Source organism: Poecile atricapillus, chromosome W (assembly GCF_030490865.1).
Source record: "Poecile atricapillus isolate bPoeAtr1 chromosome W, bPoeAtr1.hap1, whole genome shotgun sequence".
Taxonomy (NCBI): domain Eukaryota; kingdom Metazoa; phylum Chordata; class Aves; order Passeriformes; family Paridae; genus Poecile; species Poecile atricapillus.
The window spans coordinates 26,483,782-26,490,676 of NC_081288.1; positions in this window are offsets into that span (position 1 = coordinate 26,483,782).

Below are 6,895 nucleotides of genomic sequence, written 5' to 3' on the forward strand. Positions count from 1 at the left end.
GCCCAAGTTGCAGCTGTGCAGGTACTGTTTGCTGCAGAGATCAGTTGTTGCTCCAAGTTGTATCAAGATGGGGAGGCTGCAACCTTCTGAATGCCACTGCCAGCCAGTCCCCGTGCTGACAATTCCCATTGAGACCTGGGAATTGCTCCTCATTTACACAAGCCTTTGGGAACCAGTACTGCTTCCCTCTCCCACTGCTGGGCCTGCTTTATTACAGAACTTTGCCTGCACTTGGAGAATTTAAAATTTAATTGAGTTTTTTGTAGTAATGACATTTCCTTACACATGCTCCATTGAGCCTCTGTTTTTTCACAGCTTATGTAACAGTGAGCAGATGGGAAGGCAGGTAATAATACGCAGCCACTGCTGGATCCAGCTGAGGGTTGTTCTCCTTCCCTGGGTGGGTGCACATCGGAGAAGGGATTTGCCAAAGCCCAGCACCACTCATGACTTTGCTGCAAATGGAAGGCTCATACAGGCACTGAGAGAGGTGGGCTCTGATACAGAGCTGGGAAGGATGGATCTGAATCAGCATCCAGGAGAAGAGCTCTCAGCATGCCTCGTGGGAGCAGAGTTTGGGGTGACACTGCTTGGGAGGCAGGTGCAAGGTCTGGGAGGACTGTGGCCATGCCAACTCACCCCCTATTGCTGACTGAGGGCAGCGGGAGGGAATTTGAAGAAATCCCCAACATAGATGCGGCCCTTGGGGATGAAATTGGAGTGTGTACGGACACTTCAGCTACCTTTATTTTAATCATTGACAGCTTAAAATAAGAACTCTTTAATTAGAAACATTCCCTTAATTGAATTGTAATCAAGCTTTTAGTGCTGGCTAGCCATGTGATCTATTAACACCCACCTCTCTCCAAGCATTGCCTAGTTACACCTCTTCTTATAAATTTTACAGGGGAGCCTGGGCCAGGGGCTGCTGCTTTTGGCTATGCTTGTAGCAGCCAGTACTGCAGGGACCCCGTCTCCATCGGGGATGTCAGTGCTCCAGCAGTGCAACAGATAACTTCTGCCCCAGTTGTCTGAAAAAGAAAGTTATATATGACACAAGCAGCAGGATCCCAGCTAGAGAGAGGCCAGCCGGGGTTGGGTTGGAGAGGGAATGAATTTGAGGGACAAGCAGAATCCATGCTCACAAAATCTGCTGGGCCATATCTCCATTCCTCCCAGTGATCAAAGTGGTGGGTAGCTGCAGCACCTTTTCTTCTCTGTGCACCTCTCCAAAGAAGAACATCCCCTAAGGTTAGCACTGTATTAGGCACCAACCAAGGCACACTAAGACCGTTCAGACAACAGCACAGGTGCTGTTGCAGGTGCAGGCTATGTAACCCCCCAGACCCAGTGGTGAGACGCAGCTCACACATTCAAAACACCATTCCTGGATGAGGCCCCAGGAGGCCTCACCTTGTCCTGTCTCCCTGGTTTGGTTGGAAGGGATCTTTGGCTGCATGAGCATGGAAGAGAGTCCAAGCCCATCAGCTCAGCAACCGGGGGCCCTGCACCTGGGACACCTCATGTCTACCTTTCACAAGATTCAGATGTTGGCAAAGCACCCCTAGATGATACAGGGAGTGCTGCTGCTGAAGGCAGGCAAGCAGAAGATGGGCTACGTTTGGCTGCTATCCTATTCACATGCAAATCCTTGGGCTGTCCCCAGTACTCTCTTCACAGCGCTGTAGAAGGAACCCACAGCAACATGTCTTGAGCTGAATCTTGTGAGCTGGTGTACCCAAGGGGTCTATACCTCACTGGGCACGCAGCCAACCTCTCTGCTGCCCATCATGTAATTCCTCAGGTAGGAAAAGAAGGGCAAGAGTTGTGCTGTTTATTCACAGTGTCACGGCTGGGTGGGTGGCCTTCCAGAGTCACGGTATATGATATTCATAGCACCTAGTAAAACTCATGGGAAAGCTGAGCTCCAGTGACCTAGCAGACCTCAGAGAACTGCCAGGTTGCATTTGGCAGCTCGGCCTGATCAACAAAGAGCAGAATCCCATTTCACCCACTCTGTGGAGAAGGACAAACTGCTTTGAAGACCAAGGTCAGTTTGCTACAGAGACACCTGCATGTGCTGGGGAAGTGTGAGCAATCAGGGAAAGAGCAGACAAAACTTTGACACTGTGCTGATGTTCTACTTCTCTAAGGTCAGTGAAAGTAAGAAGAGATGAGGAGCGAGAATAAACACATTGCCACCTGCAATTCAAGAGCAAAGGTACCTGAGGAGGAAGGTACCTGTCAACCTGTGGCTTGACATGTCCAACAGGGCTGACAGAGTTCTTCAAAGCATTGACTCACAGCTCATTCAGAACGTGCAGCCCCCACTCCAAAAACAGTGATCAGTGTTCATAGGGTCTCTTTTATACAACATACACCTAGTTTCTCAATATTTCACAAATAATAATAGATTTGCCTTTTCAATACTCATACTGAGCAATACAGCAGCATTTTAGAGAAGATCCAGCATTCCTGGAGGGAAGGTCAAATGCAGCCTGCAAGATGGGGATGCTGATCTGAGTACTTTACCAGAGTGCTCTGCAGTTTAAAGCATTTTCTAGAGTCAGGTGCAAGTCCCCCTTTACATGCAGCAGGGAGCAATAAATACTCCTGCAAATGAGACATCAGGATCCCAGGATAGCACAAGGCTAAAAACAAAGCAAAATGCCAAAATAAATAAAACATAGCTAATAGCTACCTCTGAAAAGATTGCTGTGAGTGACTCGCTCAGCATCAGGTAGGAAATCCGCAGCAGGGGCAAGGATCCAGGCCAGCGCACAACTGCCTCAGCAATGAGTCACTCCTTTGTCTTCACACTTTTGAGAGAAAAAAAAAACCAACACAACAGAAAGAAGAGATGATGCTGAGTCCCTGTAAAGAGCCTTCTTCGTGACACAGGCCAGACTCATCTGGAACACCATCTAACCTGTGTGCTGCAAGTGTCCTGTGGAAAATAAATCTGTGGCCACATAATTAAAGATTTGACCATAATTCATATGCACGAGGACATTGAAGGGCAGTTGTACAGCCAGCCTTGGTGCTGACATTTCTCAGTGATGAGAAATGTGTATTCTGATATAACAGCAAGCAGCAATTGCCTGTTGTCCTCAGCAAGGAGCAGGATTAGCAAGAGGTGACATGTGCTGTCATGTGGCATTTGGGGTAACAGCATGGGAACAGTAAGAGTTGGGAGGAAGACTTAGGAGAAGACCCTTGTTCAGACACTGGAGAAGTCTCCAGTCCCAGAAGCACAAGCTGATATGGCTGTCCTCTCTCATTCCCTTGTCCCCTCCATGCTTTCCCGCTTCTAATTTCTCTTCTTGTCAGGAAGCCCTGGGCTCGGGGCTCAGCCACTGGCCCCTTTAAGGTCCACCTCACTTGCCGTTCCCTGTTTCTTCTCCCACTGTATTTCCAGTATCCTGCCCAGACAGTAGCAAGCCAGCTCAGCTGCAAGTCCTTGTCCAGTCAGCCCTAGCCTTCCCACCACGTGCTGTCCTGCTTCAAGCAAGCTGTCAGTACAAGCCTTCCTTTGCAGCTGGATGGATAATGGGAGCTCACCTCCGTCATCTGTCCCTAGAAATTCCCACCACCCAGGAAGATGGGGTGAGTTCCTCCCATCCCCTCTCCCTGTGCCTCTGACAATCACTCCTTCTGTGCTCTGCCCATTCCCCACCTCTAGTCAGCATGCCTTTGCTCTTCCCATTCCCCACCTCACTGCCACAGCCAGCCCTGCTTTGTGCTTCCAGTCTTCCTGCTCTGCTGTCCCAAGTTATTACAGCAGCTGTAGCCCCTCTCCCAAACAGACCCAGCATTCTCCTGCAGCTCATGATCTCATCTGCTTCCCAGTCTCATTTGCTGTTCCCCAGTTTAAAGATTTTTGATTCTCTCCCTTGAGTTTCATTCTTTCTGTATTCAAATGGGACTTTTTCCACCAGGCTTCCCAGAAGGCAAAAGAGAAGCGGCCAGGAGCACAGGGCAGAGGAAAGCATTGAGAGATGCAAAGAGTGCATGACACATAACAGCAGGTTGCAGCTCTAGAAAGGAGAGCCCTCCCAGTTTCCTCCTGCAGTGCTCCACCCTGGGAAAGCCCATATGCTGTCATGACAGCCTCAGAAACCAAAAGGGTTGGGCAGGTTAGCAAAGGCTGAGAAGTTTGTAGCTGTGGAGCTGTGACAAGTCTTCTTTCCATGTTTAACAGAACCATGTAATTTGCCTGCACTGGTGGGAGAGAACAGTAGTGTTTCTTGGAGCTGGCAAAACACAGCCTCCATAACACAAAAACTGATGTCCTGCCCAAGGCCAAGCCCTTGCTCCTGAAAGCCCATAAGTTCCACAGTTTTTGTCCCCTGGGCTATATATATACACATAGACTAACCCAGGAAAAATAGAGTTGGGTCCACATTTTCAAAAAGAACTAAATAAATGTGCCCAATTCCAGCTGAGACAATCACTTTCTATGGAAAATTTCTGCTCCAGTGGTGAAACTTTGACAAAGTTATAAGCAAGTGAAAACATGGTCTTGAAAGGGGAAGTGTTGGCAACCTTAATAATAGGGGCTGTTCCTGGACACACCTGTAATTAAGCGCATTTATTGCTTTTTTTTCCATATAGCCTTGCCTTTTTATCCTCGTGGTACTCCCAGCCTCTGTCAGTTTGCAACTGGGTCTCTTTATTACACCCCTGCTGGCTTGCTTTGGTGGGGAAAGAAAAAAAAAAAAAAAAAAAGGATCTAATAGGGCAAAGAAAGAAAGAAAGAAACAGGAATATTTAGGTGTACTCTCAGAGCTGTGTCAGGCCAGGGCAGATGTATCAGAGAACCACAAGACAGGGCCAAGGTTCCTTGGGAGGAGCTGGACTCAGGGCTGAATCAGCAAGATCTTACTTGAAGACGTGTAACTTCATCCTGCTCTCCAGCATGTTCAATGCTCTCTGGGCACCAAGGCAGCTGAGTGCCTACGGGGTGGTGGAAGAACCTGGCCCAGGAGCCTGGGCAAGATGAAGGGCCATAGGGGGGGCACCATGTTTGCCTGAACAACTCCATCACCTTCTTTGATAAAAAGACTGAGTGAGAGGAGAGTAGTGGAAATAATTTATTTCCAATTCAGCCAGGCTTTGAACACTGTCTCCCAGTGTTCTGATATCCAAGTAAAGGTGGAGTTGTCTCAAGAGATGGACATGCAGATGGACACAAAAAATATTTGTCTGGTCAGGCACAGGGAGTAGTTAATTGTTAATAGGTTGAACTCTACCTAGAGGCTGGTACCAAGTGGGGTGCCTCAGGGCACTGTCTTGGGACCTCTCCTGTTCAACATGGTTATGGAGAAGGTGATGGGGTGCACTTCCACCAAGTGGAACATTCAGGCGACATTTAGTTGGAGGGGAAACAAGTCAACATGCCTGAGGGGACATCAGAGGGACGCAAGCAGGCTGGAGGGATGGGCCCACAGGAACACTGGGAGTTCACGAGTGCAAATGCACAGCCTTGAACCTGGCAAGGAGGAGGCTCTGGCAATGATGTGGGCTGGGGACTTGATAGATGCAGAACAGCTGTGTGGGAAAGAACCTGTGAGTCTTGGTAAAATACAGGGCCAAGCTCTTCACAGTGGTGCTTGGTGGGAGGATGAGAGACAAGGAATATGAGTTTAAAGAAGAGAGGTCCAGCTTGAATACAAAGAAGACTTTTCTGTCCTCAAAGGCAGTCAAGTGTGGGAAAAAGTTGTCCAGAGAGGCTGTACAGTTTCCATTCTAGTAGTTTAGAAGATCAAATAAAGCTTCAAGCAACCTCATTTGACCTCTTTGCTGACCCTGCTTTGAGCAGGAAGTCAGACTACAGCTGTCCTGGGGTCTCTTTCAAACGGAATTATCCTTCAGTGCTGTGATGCCCAGGGCCCCATTTGTGTGTAGTGTGCATCTGGCGAGTGCCAGGTGTGTATGTGCTACACACACATGTGTCTGTGAGTGCAAGCTGCAAGCCTGAATCCTGTGTGAAGGGCGAGGTTCAAGGGAGACAAGGCATCCCACAGATATGATGGACAATGGGTGAGGAGCACAGCGTGGTGGGGGAGCAGTAGCTCCGTATGCCTGTGACACCCTGTGCCAGTTTTGTGTACTGCGGGGAGCCCGCTGAGCATCACAGGAGCAAAGTGAGCTGGCAAGGAGCCTGTGGTGTCCCTGAGGTGGGACTCTGTGTGTGTGTGTGTGTGTGTGCCAGGGGAGTGAACATGTAACCAGTGCAGTGAAATGTGTGTGCAGCACATGCAGCAGGCACTGCGGGCAGCAGGAGCGGTGTCTGTTGTGCTCGCTGTTCACGGCAGCACAAACCGGCCGTAGTTATAAAGCCTCCCATCTATGAGCATCTCCTAGGCGGGCTCTGGGGCCGAGGGGACGGACAGAATGCAGGCAGTTATGAAAGCAGCTGGCCCAGTCAGAATAATTCACGGGCTGCTGTGGGAGGGACAGGAGAGATAAACAATGCACTGGAAGGCGGGAGGATGGCTTAAAATGCATCTTCCCGACATGCCCTGGTGGATTAGTTCAGCATCTCAGCCCAGCTCCTCTTTAATTCTTATGCAAGGGGTTCCTCTGGAAGGGACAGTCTGTCCTCGCCAGCTGAACACCAGGCACAGGGCGCCGCTTAACAAAAGGCCATCTCACCACCCGTCCCACACAGCGAAGGACGAGAGGCAGCTGGCACTCCTTCCCTATGAGGACTGAGGTTGTGTATTTTTATTTTTGCCTCAAATCATGCTGTTGCTGAGCAGGGACTAGAGGACTTGCTCATCTGAGCCTCCCATGGCCTCCTATTCACTTCTAGAAGATGTAGATGTTTAGTATCTTTTTGGGGAGGCCCTGAGACCCAACAGCTCCCGGTTCCTACATCTAGAGGCCAAGG